The sequence below is a fragment of the Salvelinus namaycush genome, unplaced genomic scaffold, assembly GCF_016432855.1.
Source record: "Salvelinus namaycush isolate Seneca unplaced genomic scaffold, SaNama_1.0 Scaffold58, whole genome shotgun sequence".
Lineage (NCBI taxonomy): Eukaryota > Metazoa > Chordata > Actinopteri > Salmoniformes > Salmonidae > Salvelinus > Salvelinus namaycush.
In genome coordinates, this window is record NW_024061286.1 from 1 (window position 1) to 27,762 (window position 27,762).

Consider the following 27,762-nt stretch of genomic DNA (forward strand, 5'->3'; position numbering starts at 1 on the left):
TGTTTGCAAGGTTTGTTTGTATTTCATCCCAACTATCTGTGCTAAAAGTGATGGCTACAGTATATGTAATTTCTTCCACTTTTTGAGTGAGCAAAGTTCAAGCTGCTTATCTAATTGGTGAGAATGCATGTCTGTTTATCAGACTCACTTTGACTTTATATGGTGTGCCAAGAGATGCACCTTCGCTTACGCCATACCAGCCTGAATACGCCCGATTCGCGATCTCGGAAGCTAAGCAGGGTCGGGCCTGGTTAGTACTTGGATGGGAGACCGCCTGGGAATACCAGGTGCTGTAGCCTTTTGTCCACTAGGGGGTGTGGGCATTATTTCATCAGCAACACTGCCTTGTAGTAAGCATTTGATGCTGAATTGACTAAATGCAGCTTCTATGGGCTAGTCTCCCCTGCACTTTTAATACGATCAAAGTTCCTTGTGTTGTCAGGGAGCAACTGCCTTTTATTTATAAGACAAATAAGAATATTGTTACTGAATGCAGCTTGTGTGTGCTCTGTGCTCCCTCGCCTGTTCAAATGATCAAAGGAAATAATGCTGGTGAGGAGTGGAACTGGACTGGGGTCTGATGGCCCTGTGTTTTCCATGTTGGAATTACAACCCTTCTTTATGGAGTAAATCAAAAGCACAAGAGAATCTGAGATGTTTATCGATAATAAATCAATTGGTTTCATGCATTTGTCTGTGTTGTGTGTGTGTGTGTGTGTCTGAATGTGATTGTATTTTGTCATATCGCAAACATTTGTGATATCAGATAGGTTAAGATATTAAAAGTAATTGGTGATTTTTTCGACAGTGTTGCATGATGGGAATCTAGTGGTTCACTGATATAATCTAGTAAACAAAATAACTACTTTTTCACTACTCTGTGTGCAAGTGCATTCCTAAACGGCTTTAACGCAGGTCGATGTGATATGATATTATCAGAACACAAAGTGGTTACCGTTAGCGGAAAATGTTGGCACTGGAGAGACTTTTCCTCCACTAAGCAGAAGAGATACCGTGAAAAATAAGGTGGTTCACCCGGTGTGGGGCTCAGCTATTGCACTCTGGCTGTGCTGACCCCTTGTGAATTTTCCAAATGTGGGAATCTTGATTGCAAAATTTATGGTAGTGCTCGTTTGCGCTTTACCCTGATGTCTTTGTTAATGATAAACCGTTGCTTGGCGGCAGGCTTAAGGATGACTTGATTCAACTGACTGTGCTTATGGAGATCTTTGAAGTCAGTTGTGAAGGAGACTTTGTGGACCAATCGAAAGGTGGAAACATTTGTTTGTAGCAAAATATTGTTGGCATTTTGTCAAAACATTATGTTGCGAAATGCAGCATTGTATTTATGCCACGCTGGTACTTCAATCAGGAGATAGTTGAGAAGCCACTCTAACCCCCCCCCCGGTCATGATGTGTCATGCGCTTCCAATATGAAATTGTCCATACATGCGTTCCTCCTTAGCACAGAACAATGCAATAGGTTTTCAACATCCAGAGCTTTTGTGTATTTATTGTGGCTAGTAGGATAGCTGCATGGGAAACTGTTGCTGATGATGTATTTGTCAGAAGTCATTGTATTTGTCCGTTTTTTCCCACAAGGCTGAAATATGTGCCCTCGCTTAGAAATGTTAGCAAGGTTTGTTTGTATTTCATCCAACTATCTGTGCTAAAAAGTGATGGCTACAGTATATGTAATTTCTTCCACTTTTTGAGTGAGCCAAAGTTCAAGCTGCTTATCTAATTGGTGAGAATGCAATGTCTGTTTATCAGACTCACTTTGACTTTATATGGTGTGCCAAGAGATGCACCTTCGCTTACGGCCATACCAGCCTGAATACGCCCGATCTCGTCTGATCTCGGAAGCTAAGCAGGGTCGGGCCTGGTTAGTACTTGGATGGGAGACCGCCTGGGAATACCAGGTGCTGTAAGCTTTTTGTCCACTAGGGGGTGTGGCATTATTTCATCAGCAACACTGCCTTGTAGTAAGCATTTGATGCTGAATTGACTAAATGCAGCTTCTATGGGCTAGTCTCCCCTGCCCTTTTAATACGATCAAAGTTCCTTGTGTTGTCAGGGAGCAACTGCCTTTTATTTATAAGACAAATAAGAATATTGTTACTGAATGCAGCTTGTGTGTGCTCTGTGCTCCCTCGCCCTGTTCAAATGATCAAAGGAAATAATGCTGGTGAGGAGTGGAACTGGACTGGTGTCTGATGGCCCTGTGTTTTCCATGTTGGAATTACAACCCTTCTTTTATGGAGTAAATCAAAAGCACAAGAGAATCTGAGATGTTATCGATAATAAATCAATTGGTTTCATGCATTTGTCTGTGTCTGTGTGTGTGTGTGTGTCTGAATGTGATTGTATTTTGTCATATCGCAAACATTTGTGATATCAGATAGGTTAAGATATTAAAAAGTAATTGGTGATTTTTTCGACAGTGTTGCATGATGGGAATCTAGTGGTTCACTGATATAATCTAGTAAACAAAATAAACTACTTTTTCACTACTCTGTGTGCAAGTGCATTCCTAAACGGCATTTAACGCAGGTCGATGTGATATGATATTATCAGAACACAAAGTGGTTACCGTTAGCGGAAAATGTTGGTTCACCCGGTGTGGGGCTCAGCCATTCCACTCTGGCTGTGCTGACCCCTTGCGAATTTTCCAAATGTGGGAATCTCAATTGCAAAATTTATGGTAGTGCTCGTTTGCGCTTTACCCTGATGTCTTTGTTAATGATAAACCGTTGCTTGGCGGCAGGCTTAAGGATGACTTGAGTCAACTGACTGTGCTTATGGAGATCTTTGAAGTCAGTTGTGAAGGAGACTTTGTGGACCAATCGAAAGGTGGAAACATTTGTTTGTAGCAAAATATTGTTGGCATTTTGTCAAAACATTATGTTGCGAAATGCAGCATTGTATTTATGCCACGCTGGTACTTCAATCAGGAGATAGTTGAGAAGCCACTCTAACCCCCCCCCCCGGTCATGATGTGTCATGCGCTTCCAATATGAAATTGTCCATACATGCGTTCCTCCTTAGCACAGAACAATGCAATAGGTTTTCAACATCCAGAGCTTTTGTGTATTTATTGTGGCTAGTAGGATAGCTGCATGGGAAACTGTTGCTGATGATGTATTTGTCAGAAGTCATTGTATTTGTCCGTTTTTTCCCACAAGGCTGAAATATGTGCCCTCGCTTAGAAATGTTTGCAAGGTTTGTTTGTATTTCATCCAACTATCTGTGCTAAAAAGTGATGGCTACAGTATATGTAATTTCTTCCACTTTTTGAGTGAGCCAAAGTTCAAGCTGCTTATCTAATTGGTGAGAATGCAATGTCTGTTTATCAGACTCACTTTGACTTTATATGGTGTGCCAAGAGATGCACCTTCGCTTACGGCCATACCAGCCTGAATACGCCCGATCTCGTCTGATCTCGGAAGCTAAGCAGGGTCGGGCCTGGTTAGTACTTGGATGGGAGACCGCCTGGGAATACCAGGTGCTGTAAGCCTTTTGTCCACTAGGGGGTGTGGCATTATTTCATCAGCAACACTGCCTTGTAGTAAGCATTTGATGCTGAATTGACTAAATGCAGCTTCTATGGGCTAGTCTCCCCTGCCCTTTTAATACGATCAAAGTTCCTTGTGTTGTCAGGGAGCAACTGCCTTTTATTTATAAGACAAATAAGAATATTGTTACTGAATGCAGCTTGTGTGTGCTCTGTGCTCCCTCGCCCTGTTCAAATGATCAAAGGAAATAATGCTGGTGAGGAGTGGAACTGGACTGGTGTCTGATGGCCCTGTGTTTTCCATGTTGGAATTACAACCCTTCTTTTATGGAGTAAATCAAAAGCACAAGAGAATCTGAGATGTTATCGATAATAAATCAATTGGTTTCATGCATTTGTCTGTGTGTGTGTGTGTGTGTGTGTGTCTGAATGTGATTGTATTTTGTCATATCGCAAACATTTGTGATATCAGATAGGTTAAGATATTAAAAAGTAATTGGTGATTTTTTCGACAGTGTTGCATGATGGGAATCTAGTGGTTCACTGATATAATCTAGTAAACAAAATAAACTACTTTTTCACTACTCTGTGTGCAAGTGCATTCCTAAACGGCATTTAACGCAGGTCGATGTGATATGATATTATCAGAACACAAAGTGGTTACCGTTAGCGGAAAATGTTGGTTCACCCGGTGTGGGGCTCAGCCATTCCACTCTGGCTGTGCTGACCCCTTGCGAATTTTCCAAATGTGGGAATCTCAATTGCAAAATTTATGGTAGTGCTCGTTTGCGCTTTACCCTGATGTCTTTGTTAATGATAAACCGTTGCTTGGCGCCAGGCTTAAGGATGACTTGAGTCAACTGACTGTGCTTATGGAGATCTTTGAAGTCAGTTGTGAAGGAGACTTTGTGGACCAATCGAAAGGTGGAAACATTTGTTTGTAGCAAAATATTGTTGGCATTTTGTCAAAACATTATGTTGCGAAATGCAGCATTGTATTTATGCCACGCTGGTACTTCAATCAGGAGATAGTTGAGAAGCCACTCTAACCCCCCCCCCCGGTCATGATGTGTCATGCGCTTCCAATATGAAATTGTCCATACATGCGTTCCTCCTTAGCACAGAACAATGCAATAGGTTTTCAACATCCAGAGCTTTTGTGTATTTATTGTGGCTAGTAGGATAGCTGCATGGGAAACTGTTGCTGATGATGTATTTGTCAGAAGTCATTGTATTTGTCCGTTTTTTCCCACAAGGCTGAAATATGTGCCCTCGCTTAGAAATGTTAGCAAGGTTTGTTTGTATTTCATCCAACTATCTGTGCTAAAAAGTGATGGCTACAGTATATGTAATTTCTTCCACTTTTTGAGTGAGCCAAAGTTCAAGCTGCTTATCTAATTGGTGAGAATGCAATGTCTGTTTATCAGACTCACTTTGACTTTATATGGTGTGCCAAGAGATGCACCTTCGCTTACGGCCATACCAGCCTGAATACGCCCGATCTCGTCTGATCTCGGAAGCTAAGCAGGGTTGGGCCTGGTTAGTACTTGGATGGGAGACCGCCTGGGAATACCAGGTGCTGTAAGCCTTTTGTCCACTAGGGGGTGTGGCATTATTTCATCAGCAACACTGCCTTGTAGTAAGCATTTGATGCTGAATTGACTAAATGCAGCTTCTATGGGCTAGTCTCCCCTGCCCTTTTAATACGATCAAAGTTCCTTGTGTTGTCAGGGAGCAACTGCCTTTTATTTATAAGACAAATAAGAATATTGTTACTGAATGCAGCTTGTGTGTGCTCTGTGCTCCCTCGCCCTGTTCAAATGATCAAAGGAAATAATGCTGGTGAGGAGTGGAACTGGACTGGTGTCTGATGGCCCTGTGTTTTCCATGTTGGAATTACAACCCTTCTTTTATGGAGTAAATCAAAAGCACAAGAGAATCTGAGATGTTATCGATAATAAATCAATTGGTTTCATGCATTTGTCTGTGTGTGTGTGTGTGTGTGTGTGTGTGTGTGTGTGTGTGTGTGTCTGAATGTGATTGTATTTCGTCATATCGCAAACATTTGTGATATCAGATAGGTTAAGATATTAAAAAGTAATTGGTGATTTTTTCGACAGTGTTGCATGATGGGAATCTAGTGGTTCACTGATATAATCTAGTAAACAAAATAAACTACTTTTTCACTACTCTGTGTGCAAGTGCATTCCTAAACGGCATTTAACGCAGGTCGATGTGATATGATATTATCAGAACACAAAGTGGTTACCGTTAGCGGAAAATGTTGGTTCACCCGGTGTGGGGCTCAGCCATTCCACTCTGGCTGTGCTGACCCCTTGCGAATTTTCCAAATGTGGGAATCTCAATTGCAAAATTTATGGTAGTGCTCGTTTGCGCTTTACCCTGATGTCTTTGTTAATGATAAACCGTTGCTTGGCGCCAGGCTTAAGGATGACTTGAGTCAACTGACTGTGCTTATGGAGATCTTTGAAGTCAGTTGTGAAGGAGACTTTGTGGACCAATCGAAAGGTGGAAACATTTGTTTGTAGCAAAATATTGTTGGCATTTTGTCAAAACATTATGTTGCGAAATGCAGCATTGTATTTATGCCACGCTGGTACTTCAATCAGGAGATAGTTGAGAAGCCACTCTAACCCCCCCCCCCGGTCATGATGTGTCATGCGCTTCCAATATGAAATTGTCCATACATGCGTTCCTCCTTAGCACAGAACAATGCAATAGGTTTTCAACATCCAGAGCTTTTGTGTATTTATTGTGGCTAGTAGGATAGCTGCATGGGAAACTGTTGCTGATGATGTATTTGTCAGAAGTCATTGTATTTGTCCGTTTTTTCCCACAAGGCTGAAATATGTGCCCTCGCTTAGAAATGTTAGCAAGGTTTGTTTGTATTTCATCCAACTATCTGTGCTAAAAAGTGATGGCTACAGTATATGTAATTTCTTCCACTTTTTGAGTGAGCCAAAGTTCAAGCTGCTTATCTAATTGGTGAGAATGCAATGTCTGTTTATCAGACTCACTTTGACTTTATATGGTGTGCCAAGAGATGCACCTTCGCTTACGGCCATACCAGCCTGAATACGCCCGATCTCGTCTGATCTCGGAAGCTAAGCAGGGTTGGGCCTGGTTAGTACTTGGATGGGAGACCGCCTGGGAATACCAGGTGCTGTAAGCCTTTTGTCCACTAGGGGGTGTGGCATTATTTCATCAGCAACACTGCCTTGTAGTAAGCATTTGATGCTGAATTGACTAAATGCAGCTTCTATGGGCTAGTCTCCCCTGCCCTTTTAATACGATCAAAGTTCCTTGTGTTGTCAGGGAGCAACTGCCTTTTATTTATAAGACAAATAAGAATATTGTTACTGAATGCAGCTTGTGTGTGCTCTGTGCTCCCTCGCCCTGTTCAAATGATCAAAGGAAATAATGCTGGTGAGGAGTGGAACTGGACTGGTGTCTGATGGCCCTGTGTTTTCCATGTTGGAATTACAACCCTTCTTTTATGGAGTAAATCAAAAGCACAAGAGAATCTGAGATGTTATCGATAATAAATCAATTGGTTTCATGCATTTGTCTGTGTGTGTGTGTGTGTGTGTGTGTGTGTGTGTCTGAATGTGATTGTATTTCGTCATATCGCAAACATTTGTGATATCAGATAGGTTAAGATATTAAAAAGTAATTGGTGATTTTTTCGACAGTGTTGCATGATGGGAATCTAGTGGTTCACTGATATAATCTAGTAAACAAAATAAACTACTTTTTCACTACTCTGTGTGCAAGTGCATTCCTAAACGGCATTTAACGCAGGTCGATGTGATATGATATTATCAGAACACAAAGTGGTTACCGTTAGCGGAAAATGTTGGCACTGGAGAGACTTTTCCTCCACTAAGCAGAAGAGATACCGTGATCAAGAAGTTGTTTCACCCGGTGTGGGGCTCAGCCATTGCACTCTGGCTGTGCTGACCCCTCGCGAATTTTCCAAATGTGGGAATCTCGATTGCAAAATTTATGGTAGTGCTCGTTTGCGCTTTACCCTGATGTCTTTGTTAATGATAAACTGTTGCTTGGCGGCAGGCTTAAGGATGACGTGAGTCAACTGACTGTGCTTATGGAGATCTTTGAAGTCAGTTGTGAAGGAGACTTTGTGGACCAATCGAAAGGTGGAAACATTTGTTTGTAGCAAAATATTGTTGGCATTTTGTCGGAACATTATGTTGCGAAATGCAGCATTGTATTTATGCCACGCTGGTACTTCAATCAGGAGATAGTTGAGAAGCCACTCTAACCCCCCCCCACCCCGGTCATGATGTGTCATGCGCTTCCAATATGAAATTGTCCATACATGCGTTCCTCCTTAGCACAGAACAATGCAATAGGTTTTCAACATCCAGAGCTTTTGTGTATTTATTGTGGCTAGTAGGATAGCTGCATGGGAAACTGTTGCTGATGATGTATTTGTCAGAAGTCATTGTATTTGTCCGTTTTTTCCCACAAGGCTGAAATATGTGCCCTCGCTTAGAAATGTTTGCAAGGTTTGTTTGTATTTCATCCAACTATCTGTGCTAAAAAGTGATGGCTACAGTATATGTAATTTCTTCCACTTTTTGAGTGAGCCAAAGTTCAAGCTGCTTATCTAATTGGTGAGAATGCAATGTCTGTTTATCAGACTCACTTTGACTTTATATGGTGTGCCAAGAGATGTACCTTTGCTTACGGCCATACCAGCCTGAATGCGCATTTCCTGATTGGAGAAGTGACGACAGGTGCGAGTGTCTGAGCTGTGAGTGAGTGTTTGCTGGAGAGTGTTTGCTCGAGAGCTATTTTTGTTAATTAATTGGTTTTTGCAATATAATTTATTATTTTCTTCAGTTGAATAGTTTAAAGTTTGGTTAGTCTTCCCCCTTGCAGTTTTTCTGCTTGGGGGAGAGTTTTTTTTTTGGATTCATTTTTACTATGACGGACAACATGGAAAAGACAAACGGAATGGACAAAGACAACGAAAAGGCGCAACGGATGAAAAAGGAAGATAAAGAAGGGATGAAATATGGAAAAGAATACACGGTGGCAATTGAGTTGGAAGGAGAAGACAAAGTGACGACAATGGAACTACTAAGAGCAATTAAGGAGGTGTGTGGAGAGGTGGTGGGATGCCGAATGAAAGGAGAAAAGAAGTACGAAATTACGATGAGAAATGAAAAAGGAAAAGAACGGTTAATGGATGGATTGCGAATAAAGGACACAAGGATTCTGGCGAGAGATATTAATGTGAAGGAATTGGTGGTGTCTTTTATGAATCTCCCAGTATACGTAGAAGATGGTGTGATACTGGGCAAGCTGAGTAGCTGGGGAGTGGCGGCCGTCTCGGAGATAAGGAGGAGAGTTTGGCCAGGAACGGAGGTGGTTGACGGGACACGTTTCTGCAACGTCAAGTTCACAGAAAAAGTGACATCATTACCTTATTCTACAAGAATTGAGACGTTGGAGGGAGCAGAATATTTCAGAGTCATTCATGACAAACAGGTCAGAGTGTGTCGGTTGTGCATTCAACCCGGGCACATAGTAAAAGACTGCCCGGAATTTAAGTGTTTTAAGTGTGGCAATCAAGGACACTATGCGAGAGAATGTGATGGAGAGAAGGAAAGGAATTTTTGTGGTGGATGTAGAAAGAGATTGGCGGAGTGCAACTGTGGAGAGGTTAGGGCTGAAGAGGAGAGTCAAACAATATTCGAGGAAGCAGTGGTATTGTCGCAAGAAGGAGAAGAAGATGGAGGAGAGGACGTGGTGGAAGGTGGAGAGACGGAGGAAGGAAGAAGGAAGAAGGACCAGAAGATAAATGAAATTGGGAGCAGTATGGACTCGGAAATAAGAAGAGGGAGTTTTCAGGAGGAGGGGGGGAGTGGACTGGGGGGAAGCACGGGGGACTCACAGGTTTTGGGGGAAAGCACAGCACTAACAAGTACCTCGGGGGGTGAAGAAATGGAGAGGGTTTTGGGTTTGAGGAAAATAACGGAGGCGGAGATGAGCACGGGGAGCACAACGGCGACTGTACATGAGATGGAGACGAGCACGGGGAGCACAGCGATGACGGTGGCAGAAACGGAGATGAATACGGGGAGCACAACGGAGGTGGATGCCAAGAGTGGGTGTTGGCTGGATAGCATGGACTTGGAGGAGATATCGGACACAGAAGATGGGGAAAAGATTGAAAGAACGAGGGAAGGATACAGGAAGAGGAAAGCGGTGGGAAGAGGGGGAGAGAAAGGGTGGAAGAGGAAAGAAACTGGATAATAGGTAAAGGATAATGGAATTATATTTTATTATTTTATTATTTATTAGAATGGTTAATTTAATGTCGATAAATGCAAATGGTTTGAGAACAATGGGAAAATTTAATAGAATAGTACAAATGAAGAATTCAGATATTTTATGTATTCAAGAAACACACTGGGATAATGTATGTGTTTTAGAAGTAAAAAAAATATGGAGGGATTTTATTTATGTAAACAATGGCAGAGGGAATTCAAGTGGGGTTACAATTTTATTAAGGAAGGATGTAGTAGAAAATGTGAAGAAGATATATAATGATAATAATGGGAGGATTTTAATATTGGATTTTGAATATATGAATAGGGTTTTTAGGATTATAAATATTTATGCGCCGAATAATGAGATAGAGCGGAGGGATTTATTTTTAGAAATAGGGAAATGGTGCAGGGGTAACTGTATTTTAGTTGGGGATTTTAATGTTAAAATGAATAGATTAGATATGGCAAGGGGAGCTATTTTTAGAAGTGACGTATCTAGGGGGGTTTTAAGGAAGATTATGTTGGAAAACAATTTGATTGATATATGGAGGGATGAGAATCCGAACAAGAGAGAATTTTCTAGAAGGCAGGTGGTTTTAGGGGAGTTGAAACAGACACGGATAGATCTGGTTTTAGTAAATGAAGGGTTAAGGAATTTTATGAAGGATATTAAGTATATTTTTACAACTTTTAGTGATCATGCTGGGTTAACATTTTCGGTGGGGTTAGATAGGGAGGGGAAAGGGGGGGGAGTGTGGTGTATGAATGCAAGGTATCTAGGTGATGAGGAATATGGAATACAACTTAAATCTTTGATAGAACATGAAATGGAGGATAAGCAAAAAGGGAATGATAAGTGCCAGTGGTGGGAAAATGTTAAGAAAAAAATAAAAGATTTTAGTATTAGATATGCAAGGAAGAAGAGGAGTAGGATGACAAGAGAAGAAAATTATTTAAGAGCAACATTGAATGAAGAAATGAGGAAATGTGATATTGATCCTATTTATAATATTGAAAGGTTTTTAGATTTAAAGGCACAATTGAGCAAATGTGAAATAGATAAATGTAAGGGGGCATCTATTAGAAGTAGGGCAAAGTATGTTTTAGAAGGGGAAAAATGTACGTCTTTTTTTCTTGGTTTAGAGAAAACTAAACAGACGAAATCATATATTAGTGAGATAGAAAATGTAAAGGGTGAAGTGGTAAATGATTATGTTGAGATATTAGAAACTGTACAGAATTTTTATAAGGATTTATTTAAGAAAGGGGAGGTGGATGAAGAGTGTGTAAAGGAGATTTTAGGTAGTGTGGATGTGCAAATTGGTGTTGAGGATAAGCAAATATGTGATAGGAAGATAACAGTGGATGAAGTGAAAGATGCAATTAAGGGATTACAAATAAATAAAAGTCCTGGAGTAGATGGACTAATTGCAGAGTTTTACAAAATGTATGAAAGTTTTTTAGCACCGATTTTAATGGAAGTGTATCAATACATGGAAGATAATAATACTGTTTCAGACTCCATGGTGACAGGACTGATATCGGTTTTATATAAAAATAAGGGGAGCAAAATGAAATTAGAAAATTATAGGCCAATTAGTTTATTAAACTCAGATTACAAGATTTTAGCTAAGATATTGGCGAATAGGATGAAGATGGTTTTAAATGATATTATAGCACCTACACAAAATTATAGTGTGCCTGGAAGAGACATAGCTGATACCATCATTACACTTAGAGATGTGATAAATAAAATGAATAGCGATAAGAGAGGGGGAATTGTTTTAAGTATAGATTTTAATAAAGCTTTTGACAGGGTGGAACATGATTTTATGTTTAGGGTACTGGAAAAATATGGGTTTGGAAATAGAATAATAGGATGGATAAAATTATTATATAGAAAGGCAAAAAGTAGGGTAAAATGTAATGGGGTTTTAACAGATTCTTTTATTATTGAGAGATCAGTGAGACAGGGGTGCCCTTTATCAGCATTATTGTATGTTTTATCGGTAGAACCCTTAGCGGCATACCTTAAAAAAGATCATTTTATAAATTGTGTAGAGACTCCGCAAGGAGGTTTTAGTTTAATTCATCAATATGCAGACGATACCACAATAACAGTTAGAGACGAGGAAAGTGTTAAAAGGGTGATGGAGTGTTTTAAAGTATATGAGAAAGCCTCAGGAGCAAAAGTGAATATGGAGAAGTCAGTAATAATGTACGTTGGAAAGATTAATGAGGAGATTTTTCCTTTTAAAATGGTAAATGATTATTTTAAGGTGTTAGGTGTGTTTTTAGGGGTGAAGGAACAGGAAGCTAGGGATATGACATGGAGTGGAGTTATAAACAAAGTTAGGAAGGTGGTAAATATGTGGAGGGGGAGGTCTTTGAAATTAAAAGGGAAAGTAATTGTCATAAATTCATTGTTGATGTCAATTTTTAATTATGTAATGAATGTTTTGGATATGCCAGAATGGGTTTTATCTGAAATGAATAAAATTGTAGTTGATTTTTTATGGGAAGGGAAGGGGGTGAAAATAGCTTTTAAAACTTTGATTGCAGGTTATGAGGAGGGGGGTTTGAAGTTGGTGGATTTAAATGTGAGGAAAACAGCAATTAGAGTCAAAATGGTACGTAAATATTTATATGGGGAATTAGATTATGGATGGAAAAGATTTTTTAAGGAGTATTTGCAGGAGGTTGGGAGGATGGGGGACAATGGTTTATTGATGTGTATGAAAAAGGAAATGTTAGGTAATATACCTTTGTTTTATAGAGAAGTGTTTGAGGCTTGGGGGGAGTTTTTACCAAAGATTTATTATGAGTGTACCATTTTAGACAATATTTTAAATCAGCCAATTTTTTTAAATCCCAAGATACAGTATAATAATAAGATGTTGTTTTGTAAATATTTTATGAGGGCTGGGATGAGACAGATTGGGGACATCTTATATGAGGTCATTCCGGGGTTCCTTCCATGTCAGGCAATATTTGATAATGTGGTTGAAGAAAATGATGAAATAAGTAGAACTACTGTGGAGAACATGTATAAGAGAATATTAGGATGTCTTCCTGGGGAATGGGGTGTTTTAATAAATAAAGAGGTGGCTACAAGAGCTAGGGGTTTACCGGTTTTATATTATGAAAGTAATGGGAAGAAGTATGATTTGTCAGGTTTGAAAGTTAAAAAGGTATATGAAAAATGTATTTTAAGAGAGATAAAAACTCCTGCTTCGGAAAAAGTGTGGTCTAGGGTGTTTGCAAATATAGATGTGAAATCAATATGGAAGAATGTAAATGTAAAATATAATTCTATAGAATGTGAAGACAATGATTTTAAATTGAAACATAATAGGATTTTTACGAACGTGGTTTTACATCAAATAAATAGAGATATTAAAAGAGAATGTGATATTTGTGATACGGGGGTGGAAAATTTTATGCACTTTTTTGTTGAATGTAGTAGATTAGAAGAGTTTCATAAGTTTTTAAAGAGGATTTTAGTACAACATTGGGGAGAAGAGATTGTTGATGGGGTTGAGTGGAGGAGGTTGTTTCTTTTTGGGTTAACTGGGAAAAGCAAAGTTTTTAATTTTAATTTGATGAATTTTGTTCTTAGTCATGCCAGATACGCTGTAAGACAAAGACGGAATTTGGGACATTATGAAGGGAAAATTGTGAGTGTGGAGGTTTTATTTAGAAGTATTTTAGAGAAAGATATAGAAGTAATATATAAATATGGTGGATGTAATTTTGAAAAATTGTTTGTGTGGGGGAGCACTTTTATTGAAATTGAGTCGAATGGAAAACTTGTTTTTAATTATTAATTGGTTTTGGTGGATGATTGTGTTTTTTTAATAGGTTTCATTTTTCTTTTTTTGATTTTGAAAAGGATGAATTGTTCATCCTTTTTGATTATTGATTGAATGTTGTAAATATTATGTGTTTTTTCATAATAAAAGATAAAAAAAAAAAAATACGCCCGATCTCGTCTGATCTCGGAAGCTAAGCAGGGTCGGGCCTGGTTAGTACTTGGATGGGAGACCGCCTGGGAATACCAGGTGCTGTAAGCCTTTTGTCCACTAGGGGGTGTGGCATTATTTCATCAGCAACACTGCCTTGTAGTAAGCATTTGATGCTGAATTGACTAAATGCAGCTTCTATGGGCTAGTCTCCCCTGCCCTTTTAATACGATCAAAGTTCCTTGTGTTGTCAGGGAGCAACTGCCTTTTATTTACAAGACAAATAAGAATATTGTTACTGAATGCAGCTTGTGTGTGCTTTGTGCTCCCTCGCCCTGTTCAAATGATCAAAGGAAATAATGCTGGTGAGGAGTAGAACTGGACTGGTGTCTGATGGCCCTGTGTTTTCCATGTTGGAATTACAACCCTTCTTTTATGGAGTAAATCAAAAGCACAAGAGAATGTGAGATGTTATCGATAATAAATCAATTGGTTTCATGCATTTGTCTGTGTGTGTGTGTGTCTGAATGTGATTGTATTTCGTCATATCGCAAACATTTGTGATATCAGATAGGTTAAGATATTAAAAAGTAATTGGTGATTTTTTCGACAGTGTTGTATGATGGGAATCTAGTGGTTCACTGATATAATCTAGTAAACGAAATAAACTACTTTTTCACCACTGTGTGCAAGTGCATTCCTAAACGGCATTTAACGCAGGTCGATGTGATATGATATTATCAGAACACAAAGTGGTTACCTTCAGCGGAAAATGTTGGCACTGGAGAGACTTGCCCTCCACTAAGCAGAAGAGATACCGTGATCAAGAAGGTGGTTCACCCAGTGTTGGGCTCAGCCATTGCACTCTAGCTGTGCTGACCCCTTGCAATTTTTCCAAATGTGGGAATCTCGATTGCATAATTTATGGTAGTGGTCGTTTGCGCTTTACCCTGAGGTCTTTGTTAATGATAAACCGTTGCTTGGCGGCAGGCTTAAGGATGACTTGAGTCAACTGACTGTGCTTATGGAGATCTTTGAAGTCAGTTGTGAAAGAGACTTTGTGGACCAATCGAAAGGTGGAAACATTTGTTTGTAGCAAAACATTGTTGGCATTTTGTCGAAACATTATGTTGTGAAATGCAGCATTGTATTTATGCCACGCTGGTACTTCAATCAAGAGATAGTTGAGAAGCCACTCTAACCCCCCCCGGTCATGATGTGTCATACGCGCCCCATGCGCTTCCAATATGAAATTGTCCATACATGCGTTCCTCCTTAGCACAGAACAATGCAATAGGTTTTCAACATCCAGAGCTTTTGTGTATTTATTGTGGCTAGTAGGATAGCTGCATGGGAAACTGTTGCTGATGATGTATTTGTCAGAAGTCATTGTATTTGTCCGTTTTTTCCCACAAGGCTGAAATATGTGCCCTCGCTTTGAAATGTTAGCAAGGTTTGTTTGTATTTCATCCAACTATCTGTGCTAAAAAGTGATGGCTACAGTATATGTAATTTCTTCCACTTTTTGAGTGAGCCAAAGTTCAAGCTGCTTATCTAATTGGTGAGAATGCAATGTCTGTTTATCAGACTCACTTTGACTTTATATGGTGTACCAAGAGATGTGCCTTCGCTTACGGCCATACCAGCCTGAATGCGCATTTCCTGATTGGAGAAGTGACGACAGGTGCGAGTGTCTGAGCTGTGAGTGAGTGTTTGCTGGAGAGTGTTTGCTCGAGAGCTATTTTTGTTAATTAATTGGTTTTTGCAATATAATTTATTATTTTCTTTAGTTGAATAGTTTTAAGTTTGGTTAGTCTTCCCCCTTGCAGTTTTTCTGCTTGGGGGAGAGTTTTTTGGATTCATTTTTTTACTATGACGGACAACATGGAAAAGACAAATGGAATGGACAAAGACAACGAAAAGGCGCAACGGAAGAAAAATGAAGATAAAGAAGAAATGAAATATGGCAAGGAATACACGGTGGCAATTGAGTTGGAAGGAGAAGACAAGGTGACGACAATGGAACTACTAAGAGCAATTAAGGAGGTGTGTGGAGAGGTGGTGGGATGCCGAATGAAAGGGGAGAAGAAGTACGAAATTACGATGAGAAATGAAAAAGGAAAAGAACGTCTAATGGATGGATTAAGAATAAAGGATACAAAGATTCTGGCGAGAGATATTAATGTGAAGGAAGTGGTGGTGTCGTTCATGAATCTCCCAGTATATGTAGAAGACGGTGTGATACTGGGCAAGCTGAGTAGCTGGGGAGTGGCGGCTGTCTCGGAGATAAGGAGGAGAGTTTGGCCAAGAACAGAGGTGGTTGACGGGACACGTTTCTGCAAGGTCAAGTTCACAGAAAAAGTGACATCATTACCTTATTCTACAAGAATTGAGACGTTGGAGGGAGCAGAATATTTCAGAGTCATCCATGACAAACAGGTCAGAGTGTGTCGTATGTGTATTCAACCCGGGCACATAGTTAAAGACTGCCCGGAATTTAAGTGTTTTAAGTGTGGCAATCAAGGACACTATGCGAGGGAATGTGATGGAGAGAAGGAAAGGAATTTTTGTGGTGGATGCAGAAAGAGAGTGGCGGAGTGCAACTGTGGAGAGGTTAGGGCTGGAGAGGGGAGTCAAACACTATTCGAGGAAGCAGTTGTATTGTCGAAAGAAGGAGAAGAAGATGGAGGAGAGGACGTGGTGGAAGGTGGAGAGACGGAGGAAGGAAGAAGGGAGAAGGACCGGAAGATGAATGAAATTGGGAGCAGTATGGACTCAGAAATAAGAAGAGGGAGTTTTCAGGAGGAGGGGGGGAGTGGACTGGGGGGAAGCACGGGGGACTCACAGGTTTTGGGGGAAAGCACAGCACTAACAAGTACCACGGGGGGTGAAGAAATGGAGAGGGTTTCGAGTTTGATGACAATAACAGAAACGACAACGATGACAATACCAGAGACGGAGATGAACACGGGGAGCACAACAGATGTGGATGTCAAGAGTGTGAGTTGGCTGGATAACATGGACTTGGAGGAGATATCGGACACGGATGATGGGGAAAAGATTGAACGAACGAGGGAAGGATACAGGAAGAGGAAAGCGGGGGGAAGAGGGGGAGAGAAAGGGTGGAAGAGGAAAGAAACTGGATAACAGGTAGAGGATAATGAAATTATATTTTATTATTTTATTATTTATTAGAATGGTAAATATAATGTCAATAAATGCAAATGGTTTGAGAACAATGGGAAAATTTAATAGAATAGTACAAATGAAGAATTCAGATATTTTATGTATTCAAGAGACGCACTGGGATAATGTATGTGTTTTAGAAGTAAAAAAAATATGGAGGGATTTTATTTATGTTAACAATGGCAGGGGAAATTCAAGTGGGGTTGCAATTTTATTAAGGAAGGATGTAGTAGAAAATGTGAAGAAGATATATAATGATAATAATGGGAGGATTTTAATTTTGGATTTTGAATATATGAATAGGGTTTTTAGAATAATAAATATTTATGCGCCGAATAATGAGATAGAGCGAAATAATTTATTTTTAGAATTAGGGAAATGGTGCAAGGGTAACTGTATTTTAGTAGGGGATTTTAATGTTAAAATGAATAGACTAGATATGAAAAGGGGAGCTATTTTTAGAAATGACGTATCTAGGGGGGTCTTAACAAGTCCAATACAGCATATGAAAGGTACACATCTTGTGAATCAAGCCAACATGTCCGATTTTTAAAATGTTTTACAGGGAAGACAAAATATGTAAATCTATTAGCTAACCACGTTAGCAAAAGACACCACTTTTCTAACTCCATCAGTTTCTTACTCCATCAGGTGCTATCACCAATTCGACCAAATAAAGATATAAATAGCCACTAACCAAGAAAAAACTTCATCAGATGATAGTCTGATAACATATTTATTGTATAGCATAGGTTTTGTTAGAAAAATGTGCATATTTCAGGTATAAATCATAGTTTGCCATTGCAGCCACCATCACAAATCTCACCAAAGCGACTAGAATTACTACAGAGAGCAACGTGTATTACCAATTTACTCATCATAAAACATTTCTTAAAAATAGACAGCGCATAGCAATGGAAAGACACAGATCTTGTGAATTCAGACAACATTTCAGATTTTCTATGTGTTTTACAGCGAAAACACAATAAATCGTTATATTAGCATACCACATGTGCAAACGTTACCCGAGCATTGATTCAAGCCAAAGAGAGCGATAACGTAATCATCGCCAAAATATATTAATTTTTTCACTAACCTTCTCAGAATTCTTCCGATGACACTCCTGTAACATCATATTACAACATACATATAGAGTTTGTTCGAAAATGTGCATATTTAGCCACAAAAAAACGTGGTTATACAATGACAATACTAGCAAAACTGGCCTGAAAATGTCGGGCGCCATCTTTCACAGTGATCTTGTCTCATGAATAACTATTCATAAACTTGACTAAAAAAATATAAGTTGGACAGCTATCGAAAGACAAATTAGTTCTTAATGCAATCGCTGAATTACATTTCTAAAATTATCCTTACTGTGCAATACAGGGTTCGCCAAGCGAAGCTATACCAAAAAAAATGGCGGAATGTGCGTTTAACATTTTTCTACAGAACAACGATTTATCATCTTAAATATTTCTTACTATGAGCTGATCTTCCATCAGAATCTTGGGCAATGTATCCTTTCTTGGGTCTAATCTTCTTTTGGTCGAAAGATGTCCTCTTGTCCGTCGAAATGCCCACTAACGTTCGACCGGTACTGGAAACGTGCCCGGCGCTTCAAAGTGCATCACAAAGCAATGCCTCAAAATCGCACTAAACGGATATAAATTGCTATAAAACGGTTTAAATTAACTACCTTATGATGTTTTTAACACCTATAACGAGTAAAAACATGACCGGCGATATATAAGTGGCTAAACCAACGCTTGGAAAGAGAGCCAGTCCGACGTCCATCGTGCGTCAGGCGCAGCAGGAAAAGAAAGCAACTTCCGCCTTGTGCTCTTTTATACAGGCCCTGATTGCGCAATCGACTCCATTCAAATTGTCACCTCTTACTGACATCTAGAGGAAGGCGTGGGCAGTGTTTGTATCCTCATAGCATTTACAGGGACTTTAAAACTGACCTGGGACCAGAGGCCAAGATTTCTGAAATCTCACTCCCTGTCAGGAAAAGTGCTGTAGAATGAGTTCTGTTTCACTCAGAGACATAATTCCAACGGTTATAGAAACTAGAGAGTGTTTTCTATCCAATAGTAATAATAATATGCATATTGTACGAGCAAGAATTGAGTACGAGGCCGTTTGAAATGGGCACCTTTTATCCGGCTACTCAATACTGCCCCTGCAGCCCAAACAGGTTAAGGAAGATTATGTTTGAAAACAGTTTGATTGATATATGGAGGGATGAGAATCCGAACAAGAGAGGAATTTCTAGAAGGAAGGTGGTTTTAGGGGAGTTGAAACAGACGCGAATAGATCTGGTTTTAGTAAATGAAGGTTTAAGGGATTTTATGAAAGAAATTAAGTATGTTTTTACAACTTTTAGTGATCATGCTGCGTTGGTATTTTCTTGTGGAGTAAGGACACCTACTAAATCTGGTGGGCTGTGGTGTTTAAATAATAGCTTGCTAGAGGAGGAAAATTATATTGAGATGATATCAGAATGCATTGGGAAGGCCAAAAGACAACAGTTAATGGAGGAGAATATGGGGTTGTGGTGGGAGGAGCTGAAAACCAAATGTAAGGAATTGACTATAAAATATGCTGTTAAGAGGAATTATTTTTTGAAAAAGAAGGAGAGGGAACTACGTAAGAAGGTTCAACATGAACTTGAGTGTATAGAAAAGGATGAAGGTCATGGGGTGGAGGATTATTTACTGGCTAAGGATGTACTTGATGAATATGAGAAGAAGAAATGTTATGCGGCGATTGTAAGGAGTAGAGTGCAATATGCGATAGAGGGGGAAAGGTGTACTTCATTGTTCTTGAATTTAGAAAAAAGAAGACAAGAGAAGATTTATATTACGGAGTTAATTAATGATAAAGGGGAAAAGGTAAATGATTTGGTGGGGATTCTGGATACGGTCGAGAGATATTATGAATGCTTATTTAAAAAAGAAGAGGTTAATGATTCCTGTATGGATAAGGTGCTTGAACATGTGGATACTAAGTTAACAGAAGGGGAAAAAAACATGTGTGACGAAGATATGAGTCTAACTGACATTAAGGAGGCCATATTAGCTGCTAATTGCAATAGGAGTCCGGGGTCTGATGGCCTAACTGCAGAATTTTATAAATCTTTTGCAGATTTGTTGGCTCCAATTTTAAGAAAACTGTATGAATATATTGAAAAGACTCAAGTGGTGCCAGATTCGCTGGCCACAGGAGTTTTAACCATACTGTATAAAAATAAAGGGAGTCGTGTAAATTTGGATAATTATCGACCGTTGACACTTTTAAATTGTGATTATAAGATCTTAGCCAAGGTCTTAGCTAATAGAGTTAAAAAAGTTATGGGAGAAGTAATAGCAGAGACACAAGGATATAGTGTACCAGGGAGGGATATTTCTGACACAGTGGGAACAATAAGGGATGTGATAAAGCATATGGGGGAGGAAGGGGGGTTTGTGATGAGTTTGGATCTAAATAAGGCTTTTGATAGAGTTGATCATTCCTTTTTATTGCGTACACTTGGGAAATTTGGTTTTGGTGAAAGAATGATAGGTTGGATTAGATTACTGAATGGATCTGCAAGGAGCAGAGTAAAATGTAATGGGATTTTAACAGATTCTTTTCCTCTGGAGAGATCTGTTAGGCAGGGATGTCCGTTATCAGCTGCTCTTTATAGTTTATCGGTGGAGCCGCTTGCAGCAATGATTAAAGCAAACAAATTAATTAGAGGTATACGGATACCGGATGGGGGGGGAGAGTGTTATACAGCAATATGCGGATGATACTACATGTACTGTGATAGATGTTGAAAGTGTGAAGAATGTAATGGAGTGTTTTGAGGTATATGGCAAGGCATCAGGGGCAAAACTTAATGTTGAAAAATCTGAAATAATGTATGTGGGGATAGATGAAAAAGTGGACTGTGGATTCCCTTTCAAAAAGGCTGAAGGTTATATAAAGACTTTAGGGGTGGTTTTGGGGGTGGATAAAGAAGGGACGAGAGATGAGACATGGACTGGGGTTTTGAATAAAATAAAACATACTCTATCCTATTGGAAGGCAAGAAAACTGTTTTTGAGGGGGAAAGTGGTGGTGATTAATTCATTGGTGGCATCCAAATGTATCTATGTTTTAGGCTCGTTGGATATGCCACAATGGGTGTTAAAAGAATTCAATGGTTTGGTTACAGATTTCCTATGGGAGGGGAAGGGGACTAGGATTGCAAGGGCAACTCTTATCTCGGATTTAAAGGATGGGGGGTTGAAATTGGTGGATTTGGATGTGAAGAGAAAAGCAATGAGAATAAAAACTGTGCAAAAATACTTATATGGGGAGGTAGATTATGGATGGAAAAGGTTTTTTAAACATTTTTTGTACAGAAGTGGGGGTTGTGAAGAAAGTGGATTATTGATGTCATGGAAGAAGGATATGTTGGAGGGTTTGCCTGAGTTCTATAAAGAGGTGTTCTTGGCATGGGGGGAATTTCTTCCTCAGATTGAGTACACATGTACAAATAAGGACAACATATTTAATCAGCCTGTGTTTTTGAATCCGAAAATAGAGAGTGGTGGGAAGGTGCTGTACAACAAAATGTTTATGAAGGCTGGGTTAATATTGGTAAAAGATTTTCTTTATGAGGTTATACCGGGTTTTTTAAGGGGGCAGGCAATTCTGGATACTGTGTGGGAGTTTGATGATACAGTGGAGAGAAAATTAGTATTACAGATATACGAAAGAATTAAATTATGCATTCCGGGTGAGTGGATAAAAGTGATAAATGGGGAGGGGGAATATGAGGACTTGTATGTGCTGCCAAGTCTCTATGTGGGTAAAGGATCGGGGAAACAATTATTATCAAAAGTAACACAGAAAAGATTGTACAAGTGTATGTTGAAGTCTGTGTGTGTGAGGCCTGCGGCTGAGAGGATGTGGATAAAAATGTTTATTGATTTGGATGTTTCTTTGATGTGGGAGAATTTGGTTTTGTTTGGGAATAAACGAAATTGTGAGAACATGGATTTTATGTTACGGCATAATCGTATATACACAAATATTATTTTACATCAGATAAACCGCGATGTACGGCGGGAATGTGATGTGTGTATGATGAAGCCAGAGTCTTTGTTGCATTTATTTGTTGAATGTCCATGTCTGACAGATTTTTTCAATGAAGTAAAACTTTTGTTGTGGAGGCACTGGAGAAAATAGTTTTTAGAAAGCTTTGCATGGGATAGGTTAATATTATTTGGAGTAGTGGGGAAATGTTTGGGTGTGAATGTGTACCTGTTGAATCTTGTTTTGAGTTTTGTGAGGTATGCAATTTACTGTAGAAGGAATATGAAACATTTTGAAGGGAAAAAGGTGAATGTCTGGGTAATCTTTAAAGCAGGTTTAAGAAAGCAGGTGGAATTAATGTATAATGCAAAACTAGAGAAATTTGAAAGTATGTTTATAAAGGGGAGTACTTTAGTGTCTATGGAGGAGGGAGGAGAGGGAGTTAGGGTTAACTTCTGAAATGGTGTATGTCTAATGTCTATATTAGATTATGTATTTTATGTTGATTAGTGAATAAGGATGGTGTAATTATGTTTTATTTGTTGTATTGTTTTGTTGATTTTGTTTTTTGTTATTTGGGTTGTTGGTGTTTTGGAAAATGTTTTTTTTTTGCTGATGTACAAGGATTGTTAGTATTAATGTGAATTGGTTGTAAATTACTTTGACATTATTATAATAAAAAAATAAAAAAAAAATAATAAATACGCCCGATCTCGTCTGATCTCGGAAGCTAAGCAGGGTCGGGCCTGGTTAGTACTTGGATGGGAGACCGCCTGGGAATACCAGGTGCTGTAAGCCTTTTGTCCACTAGGGGGTGTGGCATTATTTCATCAGCAACACTGCCTTGTAGTAAGCATTTGATGCTGAATTGACTAAATGCAGCTTCTATGGGCTAGTCTCCCCTGCCCTTTTAATACGATCAAAGTTCCTTGTGTTGTCAGGGAGCAACTGCCTTTTATGCATAAGACAAATAAGAATATTGTTACTGAATGCAGCTTGTGTGTGCTTTGTGCTCCCTCGCCCTGTTCAAATGATCAAAGGAAATAATGCTGGTGAGAAGTGGAACTGGACTGATGTCTGATGGCCCTGTGTTTTCCATGTTGGAATTACAACCCTTCTTTTATGGAGAAAATCAAAAGCACAAGAGAATGTGAGATGTTATCGATAATAAATCAATTGGTTTCATGCATTTGTCTGTGTGTGTGTGTGTCTGAATGTGATTGTATTTCGTCATATCGCAAACATTTGTGATATCAGATAGGTTAAGATATTAAAAAGTAATTGGTGATTTTTTCGACAGTGTTGCATGATGGGAATCTAGTGGTTCACTGATATAATCTAGTAAACAAAATAAACTACTTTTTCACCACTCTGTGTGCAAGTGCATTCCTAAACGGCATTTAACGCAGGTCGATGTGATATGATATTATCAGAACACAAAGTGGTTACCTTCAGCGGAAAATGTTGGCACTGGAGAGACTTGCCCTCCACTAAGCAGAAGAGATACCGTGTTCAAGAAGGTTGTTCACCCAGTGTGGGCCTTAGCCATTGCACTCTGGCTGTGCTGACCCCTTGCGAATTTTCCAAATGTGGGAATCTTTATTGCATAATTTATGGTAGTGGTCGTTTGCGCTTTACCTTGATGTCTTTGTTAATGATAAACCGTTGCTTGGCGGCAGGCTTAAGGATGACTTGAGTCAACTGACTGTGCTTATGGAGATCTTTGAAGTCAGTTGTGAAAGAGACTTTGTGGACCAATCGAAAGGTGGAAACATTTGTTTGTAGCAAAACATTGTTGGCATTTTGTCGAAACATTATGTTGTGAAATGCAGCATTGTATTTATGCCACGCTGGTACTTCAATCAAGAGATAGTTGAGAAGCCACGCTAACCCCCCCCGGTCATGATGTGTCATACGCGCCCCATGCGCTTCCAATATGAAATTGTCCATACATGCGTTCCTCCTTAGCACAGAACAATGCAATAGGTTTTCAACATCCAGAGCTTTTGTGTATTTATTGTGGCTAGTAGGATAGCTGCATGGGAAACTGTTGCTGATGATGTATTTGTCAGAAGTCATTGTATTTGTCCGTTTTTTCCCACAAGGCTGAAATATGTGCCCTCGCTTAGAAATGTTTGCAAGGTTTGTTTGTATTTCATCCAACTATCTGTGCTAAAAAGTGATGGCTACAGTATATGTAATTTCTTCCACTTTTTGAGTGAGCCAAAGTTCAAGCTGCTTATCTAATTGGTGAGAATGCAATGTCTGTTTATCAGACTCACTTTGACTTTATATGGTGTGCCAAGAGACGTACCTTCGCTTACGGCCATACCAGCCTGAATGCGCATTTCCTGATTGGAGAAGTGACGACAGGTGCGAGTGTCTGAGCTGTGAGTGAGTGTTTGCTGGAGAGTGTTTGCTCGAGAGCTATTTTTGTTAATTAATTGGTTTTTGCAATATAATTTATTATTTTCTTCAGTTGAATAGTTTAAAGTTTGGTTAGTCTTCCCCCTTGCAGTTTTTCTGCTTGGGGGAGAGTTTTTTTTGGATTCATTTTTTACTATGACGGACAACATGGAAAAGACAAACGGAATGGACAAAGACAACGAAAAGGCGCAACGGAAGAAAAATGAAGATAAAGAAGGAATGAAATATGGAAAAGAATACATGGTGGCAATTGAGTTGGAAGGAGAAGACAAAGTGACGACAATGGAACTACTACGAGCAATTAAGGAGGTGTGTGGAGAGGTGGTGGGATGCCGAATGAAAGGAGAAAAGAAGTATGAAGTTACGATGAGGAATGAAAAAGGAAAAGAACGGCTAATGGATGGAATACGGATAAAGGACACCAAGATACTGGCGAGAGATATTAATGTGAAGGAAGTGGTGGTGTCGTTCATGAATCTCCCAGTATATGTAGAAGATGGTGTGATACTGGGCAAGCTGAGTAGCTGGGGAGTGGCGGCTGTCTCGGAGATAAGGAGGAGAGTTTGGCCAGGAACGGAGGTGGTTGACGGGACACGTTTCTGCAAGGTCAAGTTCACAGAAAAAGTGACATCATTACCTTATTCTACAAGAATTGAGACGTTGGAGGGAGCAGAATATTTCAGAGTCATTCATGACAAACAGGTCAGAGTGTGTCGTATGTGTATTCAACCCGGGCACATAGTTAAAGACTGCCCGGGATTTAAGTGTTTTAAGTGTGGCAATCAAGGACACTATGCGAGAGAATGTGATGGAGAGAAGGAAAGGAATTTTTGTGGTGGATGCAGAAAGAGATTGGCGGAGTGCAACTGTGGAGAGGTTAGGGCTGAAGAGGGGAGTCAAACAATATTCGAGGAAGCAGTGGTATTGTCGCAAGAAGGAGAAGAAGATGGAGGAGAGGACGTGGTGGAAGGTGGAGAGACGGAGGAAGGAAGAAGGAAGAAGGACCATTAGATAAATGAAATTGGGAGCAGTATGGACTCAGAAATAAGAAGAGGGAGTTTTCAGGAGGAGGGGGGGAGTGGACTGGGGGGAAGCAAGGGGGACTCACAGGTTTTGGGGGAAAGCACAGCACTAACAAGTAGCTCGGGGGGTGAAGAAATGGAGGGGGTTATGGAGTTGATGACAATACCAGAGACGGCGATGAGCACGGGGAGCACAACGGATGTGGATGTCAAGAAGGGGAGTTGGCTGGAAAACATGGACTTGGAAGAGATATCGGATACGGATGATGGAGAAAAGATTGAAAGAACGAGGGAAGGATACAGGAAGAGGAAAGCGGGGGGAAGAGGGGGAGAGAAAGGGTGGAAGAGGAAAGAAACTGGATAACAGGTAGAGAATAATGAAATTATATTTTTTTATTTTTTTATTTATTAGAATGGTTAATATAATGTCAATAAATGCAAATGGTTTGAGGACAATGGGAAAATTTAATAGAATAGTAAAAATGAAGAATTCAGATATTTTATGTATTCAAGAGACGCACTGGGATAACGTATGTGTTTTAGAAGTAAAAAAAATATGGAGGGATTTTATTTATGTAAACAATGGCAGAGGGAATTCAAGTGGGGTTGCTATTTTATTGAGGAAGGATGTGGTGGATAATGTGAAACAGATATATAATGATAATAATGGGAAGATTTTAATTGTAGATTTTGAATATATGAGTATGGTTTTTAGAATTATAAATATTTATGCGCCTAATACTGAAATAGAGCGCAAAGATTTATTTTTAGAAATAGGGAAATGGTGTGAGGGAAACTGTATTGTAGTTGGGGATTTTAATGTTAAAATGGATAGACTGGATATGACAAGAGGAGCTATTTTTAGAAGTGATGTATCTAGGGGGGTTTTAAAGAAGATGATGTTAGAAAAAGGAATAATTGATATATGGAGAGAGGAAAATCCAGAAAAAAGAGAATTTTCTAGAAGGCAGGTGGTTTTAGGGGATTTGAAACAAACGAGGATAGATCTGGTTTTAGTAAAAGAAGGTTTAAGGAATTTTATGAAAGATATTAAGTATGTTTTTACAACTTTTAGTGATCATGCAGGTTTAACATTTTCAGTGGGATTAGATAAGGAAAGAACAGGGGGTGGAATATGGTGTATGAATGCAGGGTATTTGGGAGATGAGGAATATGGGAAACAACTTAAATCTTTGATAGCATGTGAAATGGAGGATAAGCAGAAAGAGAATGATAAGTGTTCATGGTGGGATAAGGTTAAGGAAAAAATAAAAGTTTTTAGTATAGGATATGCAAGGAAAAAGAGAGGTAGGATGAAAAGAGAAGAAAATGAGTTGAGAGCTAAATTGGATAAAGAAATGAGGAAGTGTGACAGTGAACCTAATTATAATATAGGAAAGTTTTTGGAATTAAAAGCACAATTGACTAAATATGAAATAGATAAGTGTAAGGGTGCAATTATAAGAGGTAAGGAAAAGTATGTTTTGGAGGGGGAGAAATGTACTTCATTTTTTCTTGGTTTAGAGAAGAATAAACAGAGGAGAACATATATTAGAGAGATCGAAAATATAAAGGGTGAAGTTGTCAATGATTATGTAGAGGTTTTAGAAACAGTGCAGAATTTTTATAAGGATTTATTTAAGAAAGGGGAGGTGGATGAGGGGTGTGTAAAGGAGATATTGGATAGTGTGGATGTGCAAATTAATGTAGAGGATAAACAAATGTGTGATGGGAAGATAACATTGACTGAAGTTAAAGATGCGATTAAGGGTTTACAAGTAAATAAGAGTCCTGGAGTAGATGGAATAATTGCAGAGTTTTATAAAATATATGCCAGTTTTTTAGCACCTATTTTATTGGAAGTTTATCAATATATGGAGGATAATGATAGTATTTCTGAATCTATGGTGACAGGACTGATAACGATTTTATATAAAAATAAGGGGAGTAAATTAAAATTGGAGAATTATAGGCCAATTAGTTTATTAAATTCGGATTATAAGATTTTAGCAAAGATACTGGCAAATAGAATGAAGCAAGTTTTAAATGATATTATAGCACCTACACAGAATTATAGTGTGCCTGGTAGAGATATTGCGGATACAATTAATACAATTAGAGATGTGATAAATAAAATGAATCATGATAAGATGGGGGGAATTGTTTTAAGCATAGATTTAAATAAAGCTTTTGATAGGGTGAAACATGATTTATCAGGTCTAAAAGTTAAAATGGTTTATAGAAAATGTATTTTAAAA

At 39.0% G+C, this 27,762-nt stretch overlaps 4 non-coding genes and 5 pseudogenes across 4 annotated transcripts; all 9 read left to right on the forward strand.

The window, feature by feature from the left end:
* Window positions 1–184: 184 nt before the first annotated feature.
* Window positions 185–299, forward strand: LOC120041933 (annotated as a pseudogene).
* Window positions 300–993: 694 nt separating this feature from the next.
* On the forward strand, window positions 994–1,143 carry LOC120041928 (annotated as a pseudogene).
* A 672-nt stretch (window positions 1,144–1,815) lies between these two features.
* LOC120041932 lies at window positions 1,816–1,934 on the forward strand. Its single transcript, XR_005475991.1, has one exon. It is a non-coding gene; the product is annotated as a 5S ribosomal RNA (ribosomal RNA).
* Window positions 1,935–3,398: 1,464 nt separating this feature from the next.
* Window positions 3,399–3,517, forward strand: LOC120041931. The gene has a single exon (XR_005475990.1). It is a non-coding gene; the product is annotated as a 5S ribosomal RNA (ribosomal RNA).
* A 1,466-nt stretch (window positions 3,518–4,983) lies between these two features.
* On the forward strand, window positions 4,984–5,102 carry LOC120041921. The gene has a single exon (XR_005475987.1). It is a non-coding gene; the product is annotated as a 5S ribosomal RNA (ribosomal RNA).
* A 1,486-nt stretch (window positions 5,103–6,588) lies between these two features.
* On the forward strand, window positions 6,589–6,707 carry LOC120041927. Its single transcript, XR_005475989.1, has one exon. It is a non-coding gene; the product is annotated as a 5S ribosomal RNA (ribosomal RNA).
* Window positions 6,708–7,414: 707 nt separating this feature from the next.
* Window positions 7,415–7,564, forward strand: LOC120041924 (annotated as a pseudogene).
* A 7,033-nt stretch (window positions 7,565–14,597) lies between these two features.
* On the forward strand, window positions 14,598–14,747 carry LOC120041923 (annotated as a pseudogene).
* Window positions 14,748–23,542: 8,795 nt separating this feature from the next.
* LOC120041926 lies at window positions 23,543–23,696 on the forward strand (annotated as a pseudogene).
* The last annotated feature ends 4,066 nt before the right edge of the window (window positions 23,697–27,762 follow it).